The 17,334-nt window shown below is 32.4% G+C and overlaps 10 non-coding genes across 10 annotated transcripts; all 10 read right to left on the bottom strand.

Moving 5' to 3' along the window:
* Positions 1-1,407: 1,407 nt before the first annotated feature.
* On the bottom strand, positions 1,408-1,479 carry TRNAC-GCA (transfer RNA cysteine (anticodon GCA)). The gene has a single exon. It is a non-coding gene; the product is annotated as a tRNA-Cys (tRNA).
* A 2,815-nt stretch (positions 1,480-4,294) lies between these two features.
* Positions 4,295-4,366, bottom strand: TRNAC-GCA (transfer RNA cysteine (anticodon GCA)). Its single transcript has one exon. It is a non-coding gene; the product is annotated as a tRNA-Cys (tRNA).
* Positions 4,367-5,257: 891 nt separating this feature from the next.
* Positions 5,258-5,329, bottom strand: TRNAC-GCA (transfer RNA cysteine (anticodon GCA)). Its single transcript has one exon. It is a non-coding gene; the product is annotated as a tRNA-Cys (tRNA).
* Positions 5,330-6,221: 892 nt separating this feature from the next.
* On the bottom strand, positions 6,222-6,293 carry TRNAC-GCA (transfer RNA cysteine (anticodon GCA)). The gene has a single exon. It is a non-coding gene; the product is annotated as a tRNA-Cys (tRNA).
* Positions 6,294-8,143: 1,850 nt separating this feature from the next.
* TRNAC-GCA (transfer RNA cysteine (anticodon GCA)) lies at positions 8,144-8,215 on the bottom strand. Its single transcript has one exon. It is a non-coding gene; the product is annotated as a tRNA-Cys (tRNA).
* Positions 8,216-9,128: 913 nt separating this feature from the next.
* Positions 9,129-9,200, bottom strand: TRNAC-GCA (transfer RNA cysteine (anticodon GCA)). The gene has a single exon. It is a non-coding gene; the product is annotated as a tRNA-Cys (tRNA).
* A 1,852-nt stretch (positions 9,201-11,052) lies between these two features.
* On the bottom strand, positions 11,053-11,124 carry TRNAC-GCA (transfer RNA cysteine (anticodon GCA)). The gene has a single exon. It is a non-coding gene; the product is annotated as a tRNA-Cys (tRNA).
* A 2,820-nt stretch (positions 11,125-13,944) lies between these two features.
* TRNAC-GCA (transfer RNA cysteine (anticodon GCA)) lies at positions 13,945-14,016 on the bottom strand. Its single transcript has one exon. It is a non-coding gene; the product is annotated as a tRNA-Cys (tRNA).
* Positions 14,017-14,929: 913 nt separating this feature from the next.
* On the bottom strand, positions 14,930-15,001 carry TRNAC-GCA (transfer RNA cysteine (anticodon GCA)). Its single transcript has one exon. It is a non-coding gene; the product is annotated as a tRNA-Cys (tRNA).
* Positions 15,002-16,853: 1,852 nt separating this feature from the next.
* On the bottom strand, positions 16,854-16,925 carry TRNAC-GCA (transfer RNA cysteine (anticodon GCA)). The gene has a single exon. It is a non-coding gene; the product is annotated as a tRNA-Cys (tRNA).
* Between the last annotated feature and the right edge of the window lie 409 nt (positions 16,926-17,334).

Genomic DNA, 17,334 nt, shown 5'->3' on the forward strand with positions numbered 1-17,334 from the left:
GAAGTTCGCCAAACAATGACAAATTATTTCAATAAGCGGACTCCTCTGTTTTGTTTTTTCTTCCCTTCTCAATCGTTGTCATTCAAAAATAATTGTTCTTCAAAATGCACACCAGTCTTTTGATGGACACATTGGCAATAATGAGTGACATTTTCAGGAACAATACAAAAGTCTCGATTTAAAAATAAGCTGATGTTGACATCTCAGCAAAAAAAAAGTCAAGTTGTCGACGTAAGTGTTTTAATAATTTGCATGCAATTTGTTTTTAAATTATTTGCAAATACAAAGCTGCATTGCAATTCCAATTGTGCATATTCTTTCATTATTTAATTTGAAAAGGTGTTAAATGAAGCCAACATCAACATTCATCACAGATTTCACAAATTCTCCTTTGAATTTGTTGAATTTCATGAAAATATTGCTATCGAAAAGTTGAGAATGAAGTGGACACTCATATTCGAACTGAGGACATTTTGAACTCCAGTCAAATGCTCCACCACTGAGCTATATCCCCTCACTATAAAAAAAAAAGTTCTACAAGCTTTTCATGAAGCAATCAGTGTGTACTTACCTTTCTTTTTATTGTTTATTTTTGCCTTTTGGCTGGTATCTTTCTTTCGCTTTCCTCATGATACTTTTCTTCCCTTTCAGTTGCTGAAAGTGCATTCTCATGTTTGTGCATTTCATTGAAATCATTTCCATTGCAAGATTTGGAGTTTAATGTTCATATTACTTTTATCTCCACAGTTGTCATATTCTATTTTTATGTTCCCTTCACGGGAGATGAGTTTCTGAAAATTCCTTCCTTTATCCAAACAAATATGTGTTTTTGAAAATGTTTTCCTGATGAAAAACAACGAGAAAAGATGATACACCAGAGATTTCGAATTACATCCACAGCAGTCACATTCTGTTTCTTTAACTGAAAATAAAACGTTGTTCTGCAAATGTGTTTTTGAGGAAGAAGTTCGCCAAACAATAACAAATTATTTCAATAAGCGGACTCCTCTGTTTGTTTTTTCTTCCCTTCTCCATCGTTGTCATTCAAAAATAATTGTTCTTCAAAATGCACACAAGTCTTTTTAATGGACACATTGGCAATAATGAGTGACATTTTCATAAATAATACAAAAGTCTCGATTTAAAAATAAGCTGCTGTTGATATCTCAGCAAAAAAAAAGTCAAGTTGTCGACGTAAGAATCTTTTAATCATTTGCATACAATTTGTTTTCAAATCATTTGTAAATACAAAGCTACATTGCAATTCCAATTCTGCATATTCTTTCATTATTTATTTTGAAAAGGTGTTAAATGAAGCCAACATCAACATTCATCAATTATTTCACAAATACTCCTTTGAATTTGCTGAATTTCATGAAAATATTGTTGTAAAAAAGTTGAGAATGAAGGGGAGACTCAGATTTGAACTGAGGACATTTTGAACTGCAGTCAAACACTCTACCACTGAGCTATATCCCCTCATTATAAAAAAAAAAGTTCTACAAGCTTTTCATGAAGCAATCAGTGTGTACTTTCCTTTCTTTTGATTGTTTATTTTTGCCTTTTTGCTGGTTTCTTTGTTTCGCTTTCCTCATGATACTTTTCTTCCCTTTCAGTTGCTGAAAGTGCATTCTAATGTGTATTCATTTCATTGAAATCATTTCCATTGCAAGATTTGGAGTTTAATGTTCATATTACTTTCATCTCCACAGCTGTCAAATTCTATTTTTATGTTCCCTGGATGGGAGATGAGTTTCTGAAAATTCCCACCTTTATCCAAACAAATATCTGTTTTGGAAAATGTTTTCCTGATGAAAAAAACCCAGAAAAGATGATACACCAGAGATACAAAATTACATCCACAGCAGTCACATTCTGTTTCTTTAACTCAAAATAAAATGTTGTGCTGCAAATGTGTTTTTGAGGAAGTTTGCCAAACAATGACAAATTATTTCAAAAAGCGGCCTCCTCTGTTTTGTTTTTTCTTCCCTTCTCCATCGTTGTCATTCAAAAATAATTGTTCTTCAAAATGCACACCAGTCTTTTGATGGACACATTGGCAATAATGAGTGACATTTTCAGGAACAATACAAAAGTCTCGATTTAAAAATAAGCTGCTGTTGATATCTCATCAAAAAAAGTCAAGTTGTCGACGTAAGAATCTTTTAATAATTTGCATACAATTTGTTTTTAAATTATTTGCAAATACAAAGCTGCATTGCAATTCCAATACTGCATATTCTTTCATTATTTATTTTGAAAAGGTGTTAAATGAAGCCAACATCCACATTCATCACAGATTTCACAAATACTTCTTTGAATTTGTTGAATTTCATGAAAATATTGCTATTGAAAAGTTGAGAATGAAGTGAGACACTCAGATTCGAACTGAGGACATTTATGAACTTGCAGTCAAATACTCTACCACTGAGCTATATCCCCTCATTATAATAAAAAAAAGTTCTACAAGCTTTTCATGAAGCAATCAGTGTGTACTTTCCTTTCTTTTTATTGTTTATTTTTGCCTTTTGGCTGGTTTCTTTCTTTCACTTTCCTCATGATACTTTTCTTCCCTTTCAGTTGCTGAAAGTGCATTCTCATGTTTGTGCATTTCATTGAAATCATTTCCATTGCAAGATTTGGAGTTTAATGTTCATATTACTTTTATCGACACAGCTGTCAAATTCTATTTTTTTGTTCCCTTCACGGGAGATGAGTTTCTGAAAATTCCTTCCTTTATCCAAACAAATATGTGTTTTGGAAAATGTTTTCCTGATGAAAAACAACGAGAAAAGATTATACACCAGAGATATATAATTGCATCCACAGCAGTCACATTCTGTTTCTTTAACTGAAAATAAAATGTTGTGCTGCAAATGTGTTTTTGAGGAAGAAGTCCGCCAAACAATAACAAATTATTTCAACAAGCGGACTCCTCTGTTTGTTTTTTCTTCCCTTCTCCATCGTTGTCATTCAAAAATAATTGCTCTTCAAAATGCACACCAGTCTTTTGATGGACACATTGGCAATAATGAGTGACATTTTCATGAAGAATACAAAAGTCTCCATTTAAAAATAAGCTGCTGTTGATATCTCAGCAAAAAAAGTCAAGTTGTCGACGTAAGAGTCTTTTAATAATTTGCATACAATTTGTTTTTAAATTATTTGCAAATACAAAGCTACATTGCAATTCCAATTCTGCATATTCTTTCATTATTTAATTTGAAAAGGTGTTAAATGAAGCCAACATCAACATTCATCACAGATTTCACAAATTCTCCTTTGAATTTGTTGAATTTCATGAAAATATTGCTATCGAAAAGTTGAGAATGAAGTGGACACTCATATTCGAACTGAGGACATTTTGAACTCCAGTCAAATGCTCCACCACTGAGCTATATCCCCTCATTATAAAAAAAAAAGTTCTACAAGCTTTTCATGAAGCAATCAGTGTGTACTTTCCTTTCTTTTGATTGTTTATTTTTGCCTTTTTGCTGGTTTCTTTGTTTCGCTTTCCTCATGATACTTTTCTTCCCTTTCAGTTGCTGAAAGTGCATTATAATGTTTATTCATTTCATTGAATTCATTTCCATTGCAAGATTTGGAGTTTAATGTTCATATTACTTTCATCTCCACAGCTGTCAAATTCTATTTTTATGTTCCCTGGATGGGAGATGAGTTTCTGAAAATTCCCACCTTTATCCAAACAAATATCTGTTTTGGAAAATGTTTTCCTGATGAAAAAAACCCAGAAAAGATGATACACCAGAGATACAAAATTACATCCACAGCAGTCACATTCTGTTTCTTTAACTCAAAATTAAATGTTGTGCTGCAAATGTGTTTTTGAGGAAGTTTGCCAAACAATGACAAATTATTTCAAAAAGCGGACTCCTCTGTTTTGTTTTTTCTTCCCTTCTCCATCGTTGTCATTCAAAAATAATTGTTCTTCAAAATGCACACCAGTCTTTTGATGGACACATTGGCAATAATGAGTGACATTTTCATGAACAATACAAAAGTCTCGATTTAAAAATAAGCTGCTGTTGATATCTCATCAAAAAAAAGTCAAGTTGTCGACGTAAGAATCTTTTAATAATTTGCATACAATTTGTTTTTAAATTATTTGCAAATACAAAGCTGCATTGCAATTCCAATACTGCATATTCTTTCATTATTTATTTTGAAAAGGTGTTAAATGAAGCCAACATCAACATTCATCACAGATTTCACAAATACTCCTTTGAATTTGTTGAATTTCATGAAAATATTGCTATCGAAAAGTTGAGAATGAAGTGGACACTCAGATTCGAACTGAGGACATTTTAAACTGCAGTCAAATACTCTACCACTGAGCTATATCCCCTCATTATAATAAAAAAAAGTTCTACAAGCTTTTCATGAAGCAATCAGTGTGTACTTTCCTTTCTTTTTATTGTTTATTTTTGCCTTTTGGCTGGTTTCTTTCTTTCACTTTCCTCATGATACTTTTCTTCCCTTTCAGTTGCTGAAAGTGCATTCTCATGTTTGTGCATTTCATTGAAATCATTTCCATTGCAAGATTTGGAGTTTAATGTTCATATTACTTTTATCTCCACAGCTGTCAAATTCTATTTTTATGTTAACTTCATGGGAGATGAGTTTCTGAAAATTCTCACCTTTATCCAAACAAATATCTGTTTTGGAAAATGTTTTCCTGATGAAAAAAACCGAGAAAAGATTATACACCAGAGATACAAAATTACATCCACAGCAGTCACATTCTGTTTCTTTAACTCAAAATAAAATGTTGTGCTGCAAATGTGTTTTTGAGGAAGTTCGCCAAACAATGACAAATTATTTCAAAAAGCGGACTCCTCTGTTTTGTTTTTTCTTCCCTTCTCCATCGTTGTCATTCAAAAATAATTGTTCTTCAAAATGCACACCAGTCTTTTGATGGACACATTGGCAATAATGAGTGACATTTTCATGAAGAATATAAAAGTCTCGATTTAAAAATAAGCTGATGTTGATATCTCAGCAAAAAAAAAGTCAAGTTGTCGACGTAAGAGTCTTTTAATAATTTGCATGCAATTTGTTTTTAAATTATTTGCAAACACAAAGCTACATTGCAATTCATATTCTGCATATTCTTTCATTATTTATTTTGAAAAGGTGTTTAATGAAGCCAACATCAACATTCATCACAGATTTCACAAATGCTCCTTTGAATTTGTTGAATTTCATGAAAATGTTGCTGTCAAGAAGTTGAGAATGAAGGGGACACTCAGATTCGAACTGAGGACATTTTGAACTGCAGTCAAATGCTCTACCACTGAGCTATATCCCCTCTTCATAAAAATAAAAGTTCTACAAGCTTTTCATGAAGCAATCAGTGTGTACTTTCCTTTCTTTCTATTGTTTATTTTTGCCTTTTGGCTGGTTTCTTTGTTTCGCTTTCCTCACGATACTTTTCTTCCCTTTCAGTTGCTGAAAGTGCATTCTCATATTTGTGCATTTCATTGAAAACATTTCCATTGCAAGATTTGGAGTTTAATCTTCATATTACTTTTATCTCCACAGCTGTCAAATTCTATTTTTATGTTCACTTCATGGGAGATGAGTTCCTGAAAATTCCTTCCTTTATCCAAACAAATATGTGTTTTTGAAAATGTTTTCCTGATGAAAAACAACGAGAAAAGATTATACACCAGAGATATATAATTACATCCACAGCAGTCACATTCTGTTTCTTTAACTGAAAATAAAATGTTGTGCTGCAAATGTGTTTTTGAGGAGGAAGTCCGCCAAACAATAACAAATTATTTCAACAAGCGGACTCCTCTGTTTGTTTTTTCTTCCCTTCTCCATCGTTGTCATTCAAAAATAATTGCTCTTCAAAATGCACACCAGTCTTTTGATGGACACATTGGCAATAATGAGTGACATTTTCATGAAGAATACAAAAGTCTCTATTTAAAAATAAGCTGCTGTTGATATCTCAGCAAAAAAAAAGTCAAGTTGTCGACGTAAGAGTCTTTTAATAATTTGCATACAATTTATTTTTAAATTATTTGCAAATACAAAGCTACATTGCAATTCATATTCTGCATATTCTTTCATTATTTATTTTGAAAAGGTGTTAAATGAAGCCAACATCAACATTCATCAAATATTTCACAAATACTCCTTTGAATTTGCTGAATTTCATGAAAATATTGTTGTAAAAAAGTTGAGAATGAAGGGGACACTCAGATTCGAACTGAGGACATCTTGAACTGCAGTCAAATACTCTACCACTGAGCTATATCCCCTCATTACAAAAAGAAAAGTTCTACAAGCTTTTCATGAAGCAATCAGTGTGTACTTTCCTTTCTTTTGATTGTTTATTTTTGCCTTTTTGCTGGTTTCTTTGTTTCGCTTTCCTCATGATACTTTTCTTCCCTTTCAGTTGCTGAAAGTGCATTCTAATGTTTGTGCATTTCATTGAAATCATTTCCATTGCAAGATTTGGAGTTTAATGTTCATATTACTTTTATCTCCACAGCTGTCAAATTCTATTTTTATGTTAACTTCACGGGAGATGAGTTTCTGAAAATTCCCACCTTTATCCAAACAAATATCTGTTTTGGAAAATGTTTTTCTGATGAAAAAAACCGAGAAAAGATGATACACCAGAGATACAAAATTACATCCACAGCAGTCACATTCTGTTTCTTTAACTCAAAATAAAATGTTGTACTGCAAATGTGTTTTTGAGGAAGTTCGCCAAACAATGACAAATTATTTCAAAAAGCGGACTCCTCTGTTTTGTTTTTTCTTCCCTTCTCCATCGTTGTCATTCAAAAATAATTGTTCTTCAAAATGCACACCAGTCTTTTGATGGACACATTGGCAATAAAGAGTGACATTTTCATGAAGAATACAAAAGTCTCGATTTAAAAATAAGCTGCTGTTGATATCTCAGGAAAAAAAAAGTCAAGTTGGCGACGTAAGAGTCTTAATAATTTGCATACAATTTGTTTTTAAATTATTTGCAAATACAAAGCTGCATTGCAATTCCAATTCTGCATATTCTTTCATTATTTAATTTGAAAAGGTGTTAAATGAAGCCAACATCCTCATTCATCACAGATTTCACAAATTCTCCTTTGAATTTGTTGCATTTCATGAAAATATTGCTATCGAAAAGTTGAGAATGAAGTGGACACTCATATTCGAACTGAGGACATTTTGAACTCCATTCAAATGCTCCACCACTGAGCTATATCCCCTCATTATAAAAAAAAAAGTTCTACAAGCTTTTCATGAAGCAATCAGTGTGTACTTACCTTTCTTTTTATTGTTTATTTTTGCCTTTTGGCTGGTATCTTTCTTTCGCTTTCCTCATGATACTTTTCTTCCCTTTCAGTTGCTGAAAGTGCATTCTAATGTTTATTCATTTCATTGAAATCATTTCCATTGCAAGATTTGGAGTTTAATGTTCATATTACTTTTATCTCCACAGCTGTCAAATTCTATTTTTATGTTCCCTTCATGGGAGATGAGTTTCTGAAAATTCTCACCTTTATCCAAACAAATATCTGTTTTGGAAAATGTTTTCCTGATGAAAAAAACCGAGAAAAGATTATACACCAGAGATACAAAATTACATCCACAGCAGTCACATTCTGTTTCTTTAACTCAAAATAAAATGTTGTGCTGCAAATGTGTTTTTGAGGAAGTTCGCCAAACAATGACAAATTATTTCAAAAAGCGGACTCCTCTGTTTTGTTTTTTCTTCCCTTCTCCATCGTTGTCATTCAAAAATAATTGTTCTTCAAAATGCACACCAGTCTTTTGATGGACACATTGGCAATAATGAGTGACATTTTCATGAAGAATATAAAAGTCTCGATTTAAAAATAAGCTGATGTTGATATCTCAGCAAAAAAAAAGTCAAGTTGTCGACGTAAGAGTCTTTTAATAATTTGCATGCAATTTGTTTTTAAATTATTTGCAAACACAAAGCTACATTGCAATTCATATTCTGCATATTCTTTCATTATTTATTTTGAAAAGGTGTTTAATGAAGCCAACATCAACATTCATCACAGATTTCACAAATGCTCCTTTGAATTTGTTGAATTTCATGAAAATGTTGCTGTCAAGAAGTTGAGAATGAAGGGGACACTCAGATTCGAACTGAGGACATTTTGAACTGCAGTCAAATGCTCTACCACTGAGCTATATCCCCTCTGCATAAAAATAAAATTTCTCAAGCTTTTTATGAAGCAATCAGTGTGTACTTTCCTTTCTCTTTATTGTTTATTTTTGCCTTTTGGCTGGTTTCTTTGTTTCGCTTTCCTCATGATACTTTTCTTCCCTTTCAGTTGCTGAAAGTGCATTCTCATGTTTGTGCATTTCATAGAAATCATTTCCATTGCAAGATTTGGAGTTTAATGTCCATATTACTTTTATATCCACAGCTGTCAAATACTATTTTTATGTTCCCTTAATGGGAGATGAGTTTCTGAAAATTCCTTCCTTTGTCCAAACAAATATGTGTTTTGGAAAATGTTTTCCTGATGAAAAACAATGAGAAAAGATTACACACTGTGGATACACACTGTGGATGCTGTGGATGCAGAATGACATCCACAGCAGTCACATTCTGTTTCTTTAACTGAAAATAAAATGTTGTGCTGCAAATGTGTTTTTGAGGAAGAAGTTCGCCAAACAATGACAAATTATTTCAATAAGCGGACTCCTCTGTTTGTTTTTTCTTCCCTTCTCCATCGTTGTCATTCAAATATAATTGTTCTTCAAAATGCACACCAGTCTTTTGATGGACACATTGGCAATAAAGAGTGACATTTTCATGAAGAATACAAAAGTCTCGATTTAAAAATAAGCTGCTGTTGATATCTCAGCAAAAAAAAAGTCAAGTTGTCGACGTAAGAGTCTTTTAATAATTTGCATACAATTTGTTTTTAAATTATTTGCAAATACAAAGCCACATTGCACTTCATATTCTGCATATTCTTTCATTATTTATTTTGAAAAGGTGTTAAATGAAGCCAACATCAACATTCATCAAAGATTTCACAAATACTCCTTTGAATTTGTTGAATTTCATGAAAATATTGTTGTAAAAAAGTTGAGAATGAAGGGGACACTCAGATTCGAACTGAGGACATTTTGAACTGCAGTCAAATGCTCTACCACTGAGCTATATCCCTCATTATTAAAAAAAAATTTCTACAAGCTTTTCATGAAGCAATCAGTGTGTACTTTCCTTTCTTTTGATTGTTTATTTTTGCCTTTTTGCTGGTTTCTTTGTTTCGCTTTCCTCATGATACTTTTCTTCCCTTTCAGTTGCTGAAAGTGCATTCTAATGTGTATTCATTTCATTGAAATCATTTCCATTGCAAGATTTGGAGTTTAATGTTCATATTACTTTTATCTCCACAGCTGTCAAATTCTATTTTTATGTTCCCTGGATGGGAGATGAGTTTCTGAAAATTCCTTCCTTTATCGAAACAAATATGTGTTTTGGAAAATGTTTTCCTGATGAACAAAAACGAGGAAAGATGATACACCAGAGATACAGAATTACATCCACAGCAGTCACATTCTGTTTCTTTAACTCAAAATAAAATGTTGTGCTGCAAATGTGTTTTTGAGGGAGAAGTTCGCCAAACAATGACAAATTATTTCAATAAGCGGCCCCATCTGTTTTGTTTTTTCTTCCCTTCTCCATCGTTGTCATTCAAAAATAATTGTTCTTCAAAATGCACACCAGTCTTTTGATGGACACATTGGCAATAATGAGTGACATTTTCAGGAAGAATACAAAAGTCTCGATTTAAAAATAAGCTGCTGTTGATATCTCAGCAAAAAAAAGTCAAGTTGTCGACTTAAGTCTTTTAATAATTTGCATACAATTTGTTTTCAAATTATTTGCAAATACAAAGCTGCATTGCAATCCCAATACTGCATATTCTTTCATTATTTATTTTGAAAAGGTGTTAAATGAAGCCAACATCAACATTCAGCACAGATTTCACAAATACTCCTTTGAATTTGTTGAATTTCATGAAAATATTGCTATCGAAAAGTTGAGAATGAAGTGGACACTCAGATTCGAACTGAGGACATTTATAAACTGCGGTCAAATGCTCTACCACTGAGCTATATCCCCTCTTGATAAAATAAAGTTCTACAAGCTTTTCATGAAGCAATCAGTTTCTACTTTCCTTTTTTTTTCGTGTTTATTTTTGCCTTTTTGCTGGTTTCTTTGTTTCGTTTTCCTCATGATACTTTTCTTCCCTTTCAGTTGCTGAAAGTGCATTCTAATGTTTGTGCATTTCATTGAAATCATTTCCATTGCAAGATTTGGAGTTTAATGTTCATATTACTTTTATCGACACAGCTGTCAAATTCTATTTTTTTGTTCCCTTCACGGGAGATGAGTTTCTGAAAATTCCTTCCTTTATCCAAACAAATATGTGTTTTTGAAAATGTTTTCCTGATGAAAAACAACGAGAAAAGATGACACACCAGAGATTTCGAATTACATCCACAGCAGTCACATTCTGTTTCTTTAACTGAAAATAAAACGTTGTTCTGCAAATGTGTTTTTGAGGAAGAAGTTCGCCAAACAATAACAAATTATTTTAATAAGCGGACTCCTCTGTTTGTTTTTTCTTCCCTTCTCCATCGTTGTCATTCAAAAATAATTGTTCTTCAAAATGCACACAAGTCTTTTTAATGGACACATTGGCAATAATGAGTGACATTTTCATAAATAATACAAAAGTCTCGATTTAAAAATAAGCTGCAGTTGATATCTCAGCAAAAAAAAGGTCAAGTTGTCGACGTAAGAATCTTTTAATCATTTGCATACAATTTGTTTTCAAATCATTTGCAAATACAAAGCTACATTGCAATTCCAATTCTGCATATTCTTTCATTATTTATTTTGAAAAGGTGTTAAATGAAGCCAACATCAACATTCATCACAGATTTCACAAACACTCCTTGGAATTGTTGAATTGCATTAAAATATTATTATCAAAAAGTTGAGAATGATGGGGACACTCAGATTTCAACTGAGGACATGTTGAGCTGCAGTCAAATGCTCTACCACTGAGCTATATCCCCTTCTTGATAAAAATTAACGTTCTACAAGCTTTTCATGAAGCAATCAGTTTGTACTTTCCTTTCTTTTTCGTGTTTATTTTTGCCTTTTTGCTGGTTTCTTTGTTTCGCTTTCCTCATGATACTTTTCTTCCCTTTCAGTTGCTGAAAGTGCATTCTAATGTGTATTCATTTCATTGAAATCATTTCCATTGCAAGATTTGGAGTTTAATGTTCATATTACTTTCATCTCCACAGCTGTCAAATTCTATTTTTATGTTCCCTGGATGGGAGATGAGTTTCTGAAAATTCCCACCTTTATCCAAACAAATATGTGTTTTGTAAAATGTTTTCCTGATGAACAAAAACGAGAAAAGATGATACACCAGAGATACAGAATTACATCCACAGCAGTCACATTCTGTTTCTTTAACTCAAAATAAAATGTTGTGCTGCAAATGTGTTTTTGAGGAAGAAGTTCGCCAAACAATGACAAATTATTTCAATAAGCGGACTCCTCTGTTTTGTTTTTTCTTCCCTTCTCAATCGTTGTCATTCAAAAATAATTGTTCTTCAAAATGCACACCAGTCTTTTGATGGACACATTGGCAATAATGAGTGACATTTTCAGGAACAATACAAAAGTCTCGATTTAAAAATAAGCTGCTGTTGATATCTCATCAAAAAAAGTCAACTTGTCGACGTAAGAGTCTTTTAATAATTTGCATGCAATTTGTTTTTAAATTATTTGCAAATACAAAGCTGCATTGCAATTCCAATTCTGCATATTCTTTCATTATTTAATTTGAAAAGGTGTTAAATGAAGCCAACATCCTCATTCATCACAGATTTCACAAATTCTCCTTTGAATTTGTTGCATTTCATGAAAATATTGCTATCGAAAAGTTGAGAATGAAGTGGACACTCATATTCGAACTGAGGACATTTTGAACTCCATTCAAATGCTCCACCACTGAGCTATATCCCCTCATTATAAAAAAAAAAGTTCTACAAGCTTTTCATGAAGCAATCAGTGTGTACTTACCTTTCTTTTTATTGTTTATTTTTGCCTTTTGGCTGGTATCTTTCTTTCGCTTTCCTCATGATACTTTTCTTCCCTTTCAGTTGCTGAAAGTGCATTCTCATGTTTGTGCATTTCATTGAAATCATTTCCATTGCAAGATTTGGAGTTTAATGTTCATATTACTTTTATCTCCACAGCTGTCATATTCTATTTTTATGTTCCCTTCACGGGAGATGAGTTTCTGAAAATTCCTTCCTTTATCCAAACAAATATGTGTTTTTGAAAATGTTTTCCTGATGAAAAACAACGAGAAAAGATGATACACCAGAGATTTCGAATTACATCCACAGCAGTCACATTCTGTTTCTTTAACTGAAAATAAAACGTTGTTCTGCAAATGTGTTTTTGAGGAAGAAGTTCGCCAAACAATAACAAATTATTTCAATAAGCGGACTCCTCTGTTTGTTTTTTCTTCCCTTCTCCATCGTTGTCATTCAAAAATAATTGTTCTTCAAAATGCACACAAGTCTTTTTAATGGACACATTGGCAATAATGAGTGACATTTTCATAAATAATACAAAAGTCTCGATTTAAAAATAAGCTGCTGTTGATATCTCAGCAAAAAAAAAGTCAAGTTGTCGACGTAAGAATCTTTTAATCATTTGCATACAATTTGTTTTCAAATCATTTGCAAATACAAAGCTACATTGCAATTCCAATTCTGCATATTCTTTCATTATTTATTTTGAAAAGGTGTTAAATGAAGCCAACATCAACATTCATCACAGATTTCACAAACACTCCTTTGAAATTGTTGAATTGCATTAAAATATTATTATCAAAAAGTTGAGAATGATGGGGACACTCAGATTTCGACTGAGGACATGTTGAGCTGCAGTCAAATGCTCTACCACTGAGCTATATCCCCTTCTTGATAAAAATTAACGTTCTACAAGCTTTTCATGAAGCAATCAGTGTGTACTTTCCTTTCTTTTTCGTGTTTATTTTTGCCTTTTTGCTGGTTTCTTTGTTTCGCTTTCCTCATGATACTTTTCTTCCCTTTCAGTTGCTGAAAGTGCATTCTAATGTTTATTCATTTCATTGAAATCATTTCCATTGCAAGATTTGGAGTTTAATGTTCATATTACTTTTATCTCCACAGCTGTCAAATTCTATTTTTATGTTCCCTTCATGGGAGATGAGTTTCTGAAAATTCTCACCTTTATCCAAACAAATATCTGTTTTGGAAAATGTTTTCCTGATGAAAAAAACCGAGAAAAGATTATACACCAGAGATACAAAATTACATCCACAGCAGTCACATTCTGTTTCTTTAACTCAAAATAAAATGTTGTGCTGCAAATGTGTTTTTGAGGAAGTTCGCCAAACAATGACAAATTATTTCAAAAAGCGGACTCCTCTGTTTTGTTTTTTCTTCCCTTCTCCATCGTTGTCATTCAAAAATAATTGTTCTTCAAAATGCACACCAGTCTTTTGATGGACACATTGGCAATAATGAGTGACATTTTCATGAAGAATATAAAAGTCTCGATTTAAAAATAAGCTGATGTTGATATCTCAGCAAAAAAAAAGTCAAGTTGTCGACGTAAGAGTCTTTTAATAATTTGCATGCAATTTGTTTTTAAATTATTTGCAAACACAAAGCTACATTGCAATTCATATTCTGCATATTCTTTCATTATTTATTTTGAAAAGGTGTTTAATGAAGCCAACATCAACATTCATCACAGATTTCACAAATGCTCCTTTGAATTTGTTGAATTTCATGAAAATGTTGCTGTCAAGAAGTTGAGAATGAAGGGGACACTCAGATTCGAACTGAGGACATTTTGAACTGCAGTCAAATGCTCTACCACTGAGCTATATCCCCTCTGCATAAAAATAAAATTTCTCAAGCTTTTTATGAAGCAATCAGTGTGTACTTTCCTTTCTCTTTATTGTTTATTTTTGCCTTTTGGCTGGTTTCTTTGTTTCGCTTTCCTCATGATACTTTTCTTCCCTTTCAGTTGCTGAAAGTGCATTCTCATGTTTGTGCATTTCATAGAAATCATTTCCATTGCAAGATTTGGAGTTTAATGTCCATATTACTTTTATATCCACAGCTGTCAAATACTATTTTTATGTTCCCTTAATGGGAGATGAGTTTCTGAAAATTCCTTCCTTTGTCCAAACAAATATGTGTTTTGGAAAATGTTTTCCTGATGAAAAACAATGAGAAAAGATTACACACTGTGGATACACACTGTGGATGCTGTGGATGCAGAATGACATCCACAGCAGTCACATTCTGTTTCTTTAACTGAAAATAAAATGTTGTGCTGCAAATGTGTTTTTGAGGAAGAAGTTCGCCAAACAATGACAAATTATTTCAATAAGCGGACTCCTCTGTTTGTTTTTTCTTCCCTTCTCCATCGTTGTCATTCAAATATAATTGTTCTTCAAAATGCACACCAGTCTTTTGATGGACACATTGGCAATAAAGAGTGACATTTTCATGAAGAATACAAAAGTCTCGATTTAAAAATAAGCTGCTGTTGATATCTCAGCAAAAAAAAAGTCAAGTTGTCGACGTAAGAGTCTTTTAATAATTTGCATACAATTTGTTTTTAAATTATTTGCAAATACAAAGCCACATTGCACTTCATATTCTGCATATTCTTTCATTATTTATTTTGAAAAGGTGTTAAATGAAGCCAACATCAACATTCATCAAAGATTTCACAAATACTCCTTTGAATTTGTTGAATTTCATGAAAATATTGTTGTAAAAAAGTTGAGAATGAAGGGGACACTCAGATTCGAACTGAGGACATTTTGAACTGCAGTCAAATGCTCTACCACTGAGCTATATCCCTCATTATTAAAAAAAAATTTCTACAAGCTTTTCATGAAGCAATCAGTGTGTACTTTCCTTTCTTTTGATTGTTTATTTTTGCCTTTTTGCTGGTTTCTTTGTTTCGCTTTCCTCATGATACTTTTCTTCCCTTTCAGTTGCTGAAAGTGCATTCTAATGTGTATTCATTTCATTGAAATCATTTCCATTGCAAGATTTGGAGTTTAATGTTCATATTACTTTTATCTCCACAGCTGTCAAATTCTATTTTTATGTTCCCTGGATGGGAGATGAGTTTCTGAAAATTCCTTCCTTTATCGAAACAAATATGTGTTTTGGAAAATGTTTTCCTGATGAACAAAAACGAGGAAAGATGATACACCAGAGATACAGAATTACATCCACAGCAGTCACATTCTGTTTCTTTAACTCAAAATAAAATGTTGTGCTGCAAATGTGTTTTTGAGGGAGAAGTTCGCCAAACAATGACAAATTATTTCAATAAGCGGCCCCATCTGTTTTGTTTTTTCTTCCCTTCTCCATCGTTGTCATTCAAAAATAATTGTTCTTCAAAATGCACACCAGTCTTTTGATGGACACATTGGCAATAATGAGTGACATTTTCAGGAAGAATACAAAAGTCTCGATTTAAAAATAAGCTGCTGTTGATATCTCAGCAAAAAAAAGTCAAGTTGTCGACTTAAGTCTTTTAATAATTTGCATACAATTTGTTTTCAAATTATTTGCAAATACAAAGCTGCATTGCAATCCCAATACTGCATATTCTTTCATTATTTATTTTGAAAAGGTGTTAAATGAAGCCAACATCAACATTCAGCACAGATTTCACAAATACTCCTTTGAATTTGTTGAATTTCATGAAAATATTGCTATCGAAAAGTTGAGAATGAAGTGGACACTCAGATTCGAACTGAGGACATTTATAAACTGCGGTCAAATGCTCTACCACTGAGCTATATCCCCTCTTGATAAAATAAAGTTCTACAAGCTTTTCATGAAGCAATCAGTTTCTACTTTCCTTTTTTTTTCGTGTTTATTTTTGCCTTTTTGCTGGTTTCTTTGTTTCGTTTTCCTCATGATACTTTTCTTCCCTTTCAGTTGCTGAAAGTGCATTCTAATGTTTGTGCATTTCATTGAAATCATTTCCATTGCAAGATTTGGAGTTTAATGTTCATATTACTTTTATCGACACAGCTGTCAAATTCTATTTTTTTGTTCCCTTCACGGGAGATGAGTTTCTGAAAATTCCTTCCTTTATCCAAACAAATATGTGTTTTTGAAAATGTTTTCCTGATGAAAAACAACGAGAAAAGATGACACACCAGAGATTTCGAATTACATCCACAGCAGTCACATTCTGTTTCTTTAACTGAAAATAAAACGTTGTTCTGCAAATGTGTTTTTGAGGAAGAAGTTCGCCAAACAATAACAAATTATTTTAATAAGCGGACTCCTCTGTTTGTTTTTTCTTCCCTTCTCCATCGTTGTCATTCAAAAATAATTGTTCTTCAAAATGCACACAAGTCTTTTTAATGGACACATTGGCAATAATGAGTGACATTTTCATAAATAATACAAAAGTCTCGATTTAAAAATAAGCTGCAGTTGATATCTCAGCAAAAAAAAGGTCAAGTTGTCGACGTAAGAATCTTTTAATCATTTGCATACAATTTGTTTTCAAATCATTTGCAAATACAAAGCTACATTGCAATTCCAATTCTGCATATTCTTTCATTATTTATTTTGAAAAGGTGTTAAATGAAGCCAACATCAACATTCATCACAGATTTCACAAACACTCCTTGGAATTGTTGAATTGCATTAAAATATTATTATCAAAAAGTTGAGAATGATGGGGACACTCAGATTTCAACTGAGGACATGTTGAGCTGCAGTCAAATGCTCTACCACTGAGCTATATCCCCTTCTTGATAAAAATTAACGTTCTACAAGCTTTTCATGAAGCAATCAGTTTGTACTTTCCTTTCTTTTTCGTGTTTATTTTTGCCTTTTTGCTGGTTTCTTTGTTTCGCTTTCCTCATGATACTTTTCTTCCCTTTCAGTTGCTGAAAGTGCATTCTAATGTGTATTCATTTCATTGAAATCATTTCCATTGCAAGATTTGGAGTTTAATGTTCATATTACTTTCATCTCCACAGCTGTCAAATTCTATTTTTATGTTCCCTGGATGGGAGATGAGTTTCTGAAAATTCCCACCTTTATCCAAACAAATATGTGTTTTGGAAAATGTTTTCCTGATGAACAAAAACGAGAAAAGATGATACACCAGAGATACAGAATTACATCCACAGCAGTCACATTCTGTTTCTTTAA

Source organism: Myxine glutinosa, chromosome 1, assembly GCF_964187855.1.
Source record: "Myxine glutinosa chromosome 1, kmMyxGlut1.1, whole genome shotgun sequence".
In the NCBI taxonomy this organism is placed as follows: domain Eukaryota; kingdom Metazoa; phylum Chordata; class Myxini; order Myxiniformes; family Myxinidae; genus Myxine; species Myxine glutinosa.